Genomic DNA, 7,736 nt, shown 5'->3' on the forward strand with positions numbered 1-7,736 from the left:
TAGGTTTTGAAATAGCTCAACTAGAATCCCATCACCTCCATGAGCTTTGTTTGTAGTGATGTTTCCTAAGGTCTGCTTGATTTTGTATTCCAGAATGTCTGGCTCTAGGTGAGTGATCACTCATCTGGATTATGAAGATATTTTTTGTATAGTTCTGTGTCATCTTGCCACCTATTCTTAATATCTTCTGCTTGTGTTAGGTACATACAATTTCTGTCCTTTATTGTGCCCATCTTTGCATGAAATGTTCCCTTGGTATCTCTAATTTTCTTGAAGAGATCTCTAGTCTATCCCATTCTATTGTTTTCCTTTATTTCTTTGCATTGATCTCTGAGGAAGGCTTTCTTATCTCTCCTTGCTATACTTGGGAACTCTGTACCCTAATGGATGTATCTTTTCTTTTCTCCTTTGCCTTTAGCTTTTCTTCTTTTCTCAGCTGTTTTTAAGGCCTCCTCAGACAACCATTTTTCCTTTTTCCATTTCTTTTTCTTAGGGATGGTCTTGATCACTGCCTCCTGTACAACATCACAAATCTCCATTCATAGTTCTTCAGGGACTCTGTCTATCAGAGGTAATCCCTTGAATCTATTTGTCACTTCTACTGTATAATCATAAGGGATTTGATTTAGGTCATACCTGAATGGTCTAGTGGTTTTCCCTATTTTATTCAATGTAAGTCTGAATTTTTGAATAAGGAGTTTAGGATCTGATTGACAGTCAGCTCCTGTCTTGTTTTTGCTGACTGTGTGGAGCTTGTCAATGCTTGGCTGCAAAAAATATGATCAATCTGATTTCAGTATTGATCATTTGGTGATGTCTATGTGTAGAGTCATCGCTTGTATTGTTGGAAGAAGGTGTTTGCTATGACAAATGTGTTCTCTTGGCAAAACTCTGATAGCCTTTGTCCAGCTTCATTTTGTACTCTGAGGGCAAATTTTCCTGTTACTCTGGTTAACTCTTGACTTACTACTTTTGCATTCCAGTCCCCTGTGAGGAAAAGGACATCTTTTTTGGAAGTTAGTTCTAGAAGATCTTCTAGGTCATCATAGAAACTTTCAACTTCAGCTCCTTTGACATTAGTAGTTAAGGCATAGACTTGGATTACTGTGATATTGAATAGTTTTCTTTGGAAAGGAACAGAGATCATTCTGTCATTTTTGAGATTGCACTCAAGTACTGTATTTTGGACTCTTTTGCTGACTATGAGGGCTACTTCATTTCTTCTATGTAATTCTTGCCTAAAGTAGCAGATATAAGGGTAATCTGAATTAAATTTGCCCATTCTGGTTCATTTTACTTCACTGATTCCTAAAAGGCAGATGTTCACTCTTGCCATCTCCTGTTTGACCACTTCCAATTTACCTTGATTCATGGACCTAACATTCCAGGTTGGAGTATGCAATATTGTTATTTACAGCATTAGCCTTTACTTCCATCACCAGTCACATCCATATCTAGGTGTTGTTTTTGTTTCGGCTTCATCTTTTCATTGTTTCTGGAGTTATTTTTTCACTCTTCTCCAGTAGCTTACTGGTCACCTTCCAACTTGGAGGATTTCATCTTTCAGTGTCCTATCTTTTTGCCTTTTCATACTGTTAATGGTGTTCTCAAGAAAGAATACTGAAGCGGTTTGCCATTCCCTTCTCCAGTGGAGCACATTTTGTCAGAACTCTCCACCATGACCCATCTGTCTTGGGTGGCCCTACATGGCATGGCTCATAGTTTCATTGAGTTAGACAAGGCTGTGGTCCACGTGATCAGTTTGATTAGTTTTCTGGAATTGTAATTTTGATTCTTTCTGTCTTCCCTCTGATGGATAAGGATACGAGGCATATGGAAGCTTCCTGATGGAAAACACTGACTGTCTCTTGTCCTGGGTCTTATTCTTATGGGCAGGGCCATGGGCAGTAAATCTTTAATCCAATTTTCTGTTGATGGCTGTGCTGTGTTCTCTCCCTGTTATTTGGCCTGAGTCCAAACTATGGTATGGGGAGTCACAGTAAGAGACCTCCTTCACAAGGGCTTATGCATGCACTGTTGTATTCAATGCTCCAACCCTGCAGCAGGCTGCTGTCAACTCTTGCCTCTGCTGGAGACTACTGGACACGCACAGGCAAATCTGGTTCAGTCTCTTGTGGGGACACTGCTCCTTTCTCCTGGTGCACACAAGGTTTTGTTTTTGGCCTCCAAGAGTCTGTTTCCCCAATCTTGTGGAAGTTCTGTGGAAGTTCAAATCTCACTGGTCTTTAAAGTCAAATTCTCTGTTCCCTTTGCCAGATCTCCAGGTTAGTAAATCTGTTGTGGGTCCTAGAACTTTCTTAACAGTGCGAAAATTTCTTTGGCATAACTGTTCTGCAGTTTGTGGGTCATCTGCTCAGTAGCTCTATGGTGGGGCTAATGGCAACCTTCTCCAAGAGGGCTTATGCCACACATTGTGTGCCCCAGGTCCTCTGCAGCCAGAGCCACTGTTCCCGTGCCAGGCCACTGCTGACACATGCCTCTCCATGACACGCTCAAAAGCAGGTCTGGCTCAGTCTCTATGGGGTCTCTGGGTCCTGGAGTATGCAAGGTTTTGTTTGAGCCCTCTGAACGTCTCTCAGAGTATAGTTATGGGAATCTACTTCTGAGCTCTCTACTGTATCTCATAGGTTGATTTGCTTATTATTTCACCAATATTACATTGTCCTGATTACTACAAACTGTATTGATTGTTCGTTATACATTTATAGTGAGCCTTGAAGGTTTGTAGTACCAGTCTTTCCACTTTGCTTCTCTCCTCCAATATTGTGTCAACTATTCTATCCTTGCCTCTACATATACACTCGAATTAATTTATCAATATCCACAAAGTCACTTAGTGAAATTTTTATTTGATTCATATTGAATCTCTAGTTTAATTTGGGAAGAACTGATGCATTGACAAATTGAGGTTTTGCATGGAAAACGTCTCATTTATGCAGGTCTTTTAGTTCTTCCATCAATTTTATAATTTTCTCATATAGATCTTGGACATATATTTTTAGATTTACACCAAAGTATCTCAGTTTTTAGGATACTAATATAAATGTTATTTGCTTTTCATTTTAAATTCTACTTCTTTGTTGCTGACTGAGTTTTGTGTATTAAACTTATATTCTGCAATCTTTCTGTAAATACTTACTAATTTCTCAATTTTCAAAAATTATTTTTGGATTTTCTTTTTTTATTTTCTTTTCTTTTATTTTTTAACTTTACAATATTGTATTGGTTTTTCCATACATCAACATGAATCCACCACAAGAATACACATGTTCCCTATCCTGAACCCTCCTCCCTCCTCCCTCCCTGTACCATCCCTCTGGGTTGTCCCAGTGCACCAGCCCCAAGCATCCAATATCGTGCATCAAACCTGGACTGGAGACTAGTTTCATATATGATATTATACATGCTTCAATGCCATTCTTCCAAATCATACCACCCTCTCCCTCTCCCACAGAGTCCAAAAGACTGTTCTATATATTTGGAATTTCTTTTTTTTTTTTTCCTCTGTGCTAAATATTTAATATGAACTATCTCTCTAACCCTTACATAGTCTGAGGAGGTAGGCTCTTACTCTCCCATTTTACAGATGTAGAAACAGAGGCACAAAGCAGTGAAGGGACTCACCCGGTGTGGCAGTGCCTGGGAATTTCTACAAGAAATAGTCATATTGTATTTGCAATAATACAGTTGTATTTATTCCTCCTAAATTTGTATACTTTTATTTCCTTTTCTTGCATCATTGCATTGCTAGAACTTCCAGTATAATAATGAAGTGATTAGAGTGGGTCTTCCTACCTTGTTCAGATCTTATCAGTAAAGCTTATCATTTCTCAATGTTAAGTATGATGGTAGCCAAGGGTTTTCATGTAGATGTTCTTTATCAGGTTGAGGAAACCCCTTCAATTCATAATTTGGTTAAAGTTCTTTATCATAAAAGGTGCAGAATTTTCTAAACTACTTGTTCTGTATCTGTTGTAATTACTTTATTTTTATGCCTTAGTCTGATATGATGGATTACATTAACTGGCTTTCTAATGTTGAACCAGCCTTGCATAACTTGAATAAATCTCACTTTGTTGTGGTAAATAATCTTTTGGAACATTGTTGGATTTGACTTGTTAATATGTTGCTTAGAGTTTTTGCATTTATGTTCATGAGATATTTTGGTCTATGCATGTGTGTGCTAAGTCACTTCTTCAGTTCAGTTGCTCAGTCATGTCTGACTCTTTGTGACCCCACTGACTGCAGCACTCCAGACTTCCCTGTTCATCACCAAATACCAAAGCTTGCTCAAACTCATGTCCATTGATGCCATCCAACCATCTCATCCTCTGTCATCCCTTACTCCTCCTTCCTTCAACCTTTCCCAACATCAGGGTCTTTTCCAGTGAGTCAGTTATTCCCATCAAGTGGCCAAAGTATTGGAGACTCAGCTTCAGCATCAGTCCTTCCAATGAATATTCAGGACTGATTTCCTTTGGGATTGACTAGTTGGATCTCCTTGCAGGCCAAGGGACTCTCAAGAATCTTCTCCAACACCACAGTTCAAAAGCATCAATTCTTTGGTGCTTAGCTTTCTTTATAGTGCAACTCTCACATCCATACATGACTACTTGAAAAAACCATAGCTTTGACTAGACAGATCTTTGTTAGCAAAGTAATGTCTCCGCTTTTTAATATGCTCTTTAGATTTGTCATAGCTTTTCTTCAGTCATGTATAACTTTTTGTGACCCTATTGAGTGTAGTCCATTAGGCTTCTCTGTCCATATGATTCTCCAGGCAAGAATACTGGAGTGGGGCGCCTGGTCTAGCTCTGGCCCTGTCCCGATCACCCAGCCTAGCGCACTCTGCCCCTGCACCGTTGAGTGGTCCCTGAGGCATGCAGCAGCCTCCAGAGCAACTCTAGCTCATGAGGGTCACCTGGCCATTGGCACTGATGAAACGGAACTCTCCGCCCCAGAGGAGGATCAATGAGGTTTTAGAATCGATTCCAGCAGTTCATGAACCACTGGGCCCAGCCAAAGGCCGCTACAAGCCAACAGGTTACAAACATGCTGATAACTGTTACACACATGCATTCCTCATTGCTCTGGCCATTGTGGGCAGTACCCTCCTTCACCAGCTATCTGATGACTGCTGGGAAAAGATAACAGCTTGGATTTATGGAATGGACCTCTGTGACTTCTTCATCATTTCCACAGATTTCACATCATGTCATGGAAAAAGAGCCACTTAAGGACAGTAGAGCATTGCTTTTATATGTATTATAGAATGGTTATCTATTTCTTCATTGCTGCATCTTACACTCCATGGGTAAATCTCCATGCACTTGGATCCCTGGCATCTCATATGCATCAGTTTATCTGGCTCATGGCAGCTGGAGGAACCATTTATGTATTTCTCTACCATGAAAAACCTTCTGATATAAACCAAACCCATATTCTTCCCTAGTTCCCTGATATGATTACTTCCTGGTGAACTTTGAGTACAAAACACTAAGAACAAGATGCATCACCCTTGGTCATTCAGTTTGGCAGGTATAAGGTGGTTGAGCTCTTTATCTATCCCATGATGGGGTTTTCTCCAGCCTTGGTGGTAACATCAATGGACAACACCAATGGACTTCACAAACTTGCTGGTGGGGTTTAATCTTTTGCCTGGGAGTTGTGTTCTTCAAGAGTGATGGCATCATTCCATTTCCGCATGCCATTTGGCACCTGTTCATGGCCATGGCAACTGCAGTGCATTACTATGCCATTTGGAAATATCTTTACCTACATTCTACTGACTTTATGTGACATTTATGGCCAATCCTAAACTGGTCTCCAAACCAATATTATTTCAATTATGGCACTCAGGAGTGGGATAAGAGCTGAAAATTGCACAGAGGAAGAAAAGAAGACAACTGTACTGACTTTCTTTATATCTTTTGAATATAATTACTGTGAAAGTGTGAAAGCTGTGTTCTGGAATTTTCCCCCTCACAGAAAGTAAATAAGGTAGTGACTTAGCTATTCATTCCATTTCATTATCATGAAAGTCTCTGGAGAGACTTGGCCAACTGAAGTTTACAAACAAGAATTTTGTATTTTAATTTTACAGATTTTACTACATGATTTTTCTAAATTATTAGATCAGATTGTAAAAGTCAGTGCAATAACAAAACTTCCTTTTTAAGAGAAAATGATTTATATCACTTTCCCACTAGCTGTGTATAGAATCATTGACAGAACTTACACTACTTTTTACTATGTTTCATCTTAGCATGCATGGTTATTTTTTAAATAGGAACTTCATTTTTTTGTAAATTAAAAGAAATACTTCATTGAAGCGCATTTCTGTGGTTTTTCATTCATGCGAATTTTTGCAGCAATCTGTCAACATTCCACAAATGAACAAACATTATACCTCTTCTCTGATAATTTTACTAAGCATGGAGAAATAGCCAGTTTTTAAAAACTTGAAGTTTTCCAAAACTTTCCTGCCAACCTCTGACTCTGAATTCTGTGCTGCTTTGGGCCATATATTTGGCCTAGTTTGGTTTTCCAGCAATAGAAAAGTATTTTGATATCACTAACTTTTCAAAAGATTGACTTTTTTCTCTATGCCTTTTCCATGTCTTCTTCAAGGTCTTTTCCCACAGAGGATGAGTATCCAGTCTGTATTAAGACAGGATTGCTGGCTTGGCCATCCACGGAACAATTCTGAAGAGTTCTATGAATTATAGTGTATAGTGGTCATGCCTGACTTGTGCCCAGTGGTTTTAGCTTTATATTATCGGTTTGATAGTCATTTTAAGTTGTGGAACTAAATGCATAAATTCACATTTCTACCTTTCCTTTGCATCTCCTGATACACTTTTTTATCATAGAAAAGTATTTAAAGCACTGTTTGACAAACTCAAGTGTCTATTGTCCATCAGTTATATCCTGGTTCAGTGGAGTGATATTTAATATATTGTTTTTGGTTTTCCTTCAATGACTGATATTAAGATTAGCATATTAGTTGCTTTTTGGTTAATCTCCTGTTGGTGCTTTAATAAATAACCTTGTATTTAACCAGTGCTGATATTGCCTATTTTCTAGTGATAAATTTGATCATTGGAAATGTTAGTTTGACATATTGAATTCAGTTCAATGAAATTTTCTACTGATGTAGCTTTAAAGGAGGGCTTATTTTGTGTATACATGTTTAGAACTCTGACTTTGGTAAGTTATATGGGAATGAGGAACAGAAGAACTGCCTTTTGCTAATGAATTCTTAAACAGGTAAAAGTGAAAGTGATAGTTGTTCAGTCATGTCTGACTCTTTGCAACCCCAAATAGGCAAGGTACCCAGTGAAAACACCAACCAGACCATCCCTTCTGCATGGTTCTGAACATCTGGATGCCTCTTGTTTTACTGTGTATATTTAATTTTAAGTATATTAACTTTTGTGGATTCATTTGAAGTCTACTCAGAAGTACCATTGTCAAAACCACTAAAGTGTAGGTAAAATTTTGTGCTGTAGACTAAAATAAAATTGCTACTTGGACTTGCTAAAAAAGAAAAAAAGAATCTTGGAGTGGGTTGCCTGTCCTCCTCCAGGGAGTCTTCCACACCAGGGATCAAACCTGGGTCTCTTATGTTTCCTGCAGTGGCAGGGGTTCTTTACCACTAGCACCAGCTGGGAAACCCATATTGATCTATGTGCACATTCACTCAGTCGTGTCCG

At 38.8% G+C, this 7,736-nt stretch overlaps 1 pseudogene; it reads left to right on the top strand.

Moving 5' to 3' along the window:
- Window positions 1-4,021: 4,021 nt before the first annotated feature.
- Window positions 4,022-5,820, top strand: LOC104983313 (annotated as a pseudogene).
- Window positions 5,821-7,736: the final 1,916 nt, after the last annotated feature.

Source organism: Bison bison, unplaced genomic scaffold (assembly GCF_000754665.1).
Source record: "Bison bison bison isolate TAMUID 2011002044 unplaced genomic scaffold, Bison_UMD1.0 scf7180017862187, whole genome shotgun sequence".
NCBI classification, from domain to species: domain Eukaryota; kingdom Metazoa; phylum Chordata; class Mammalia; order Artiodactyla; family Bovidae; genus Bison; species Bison bison.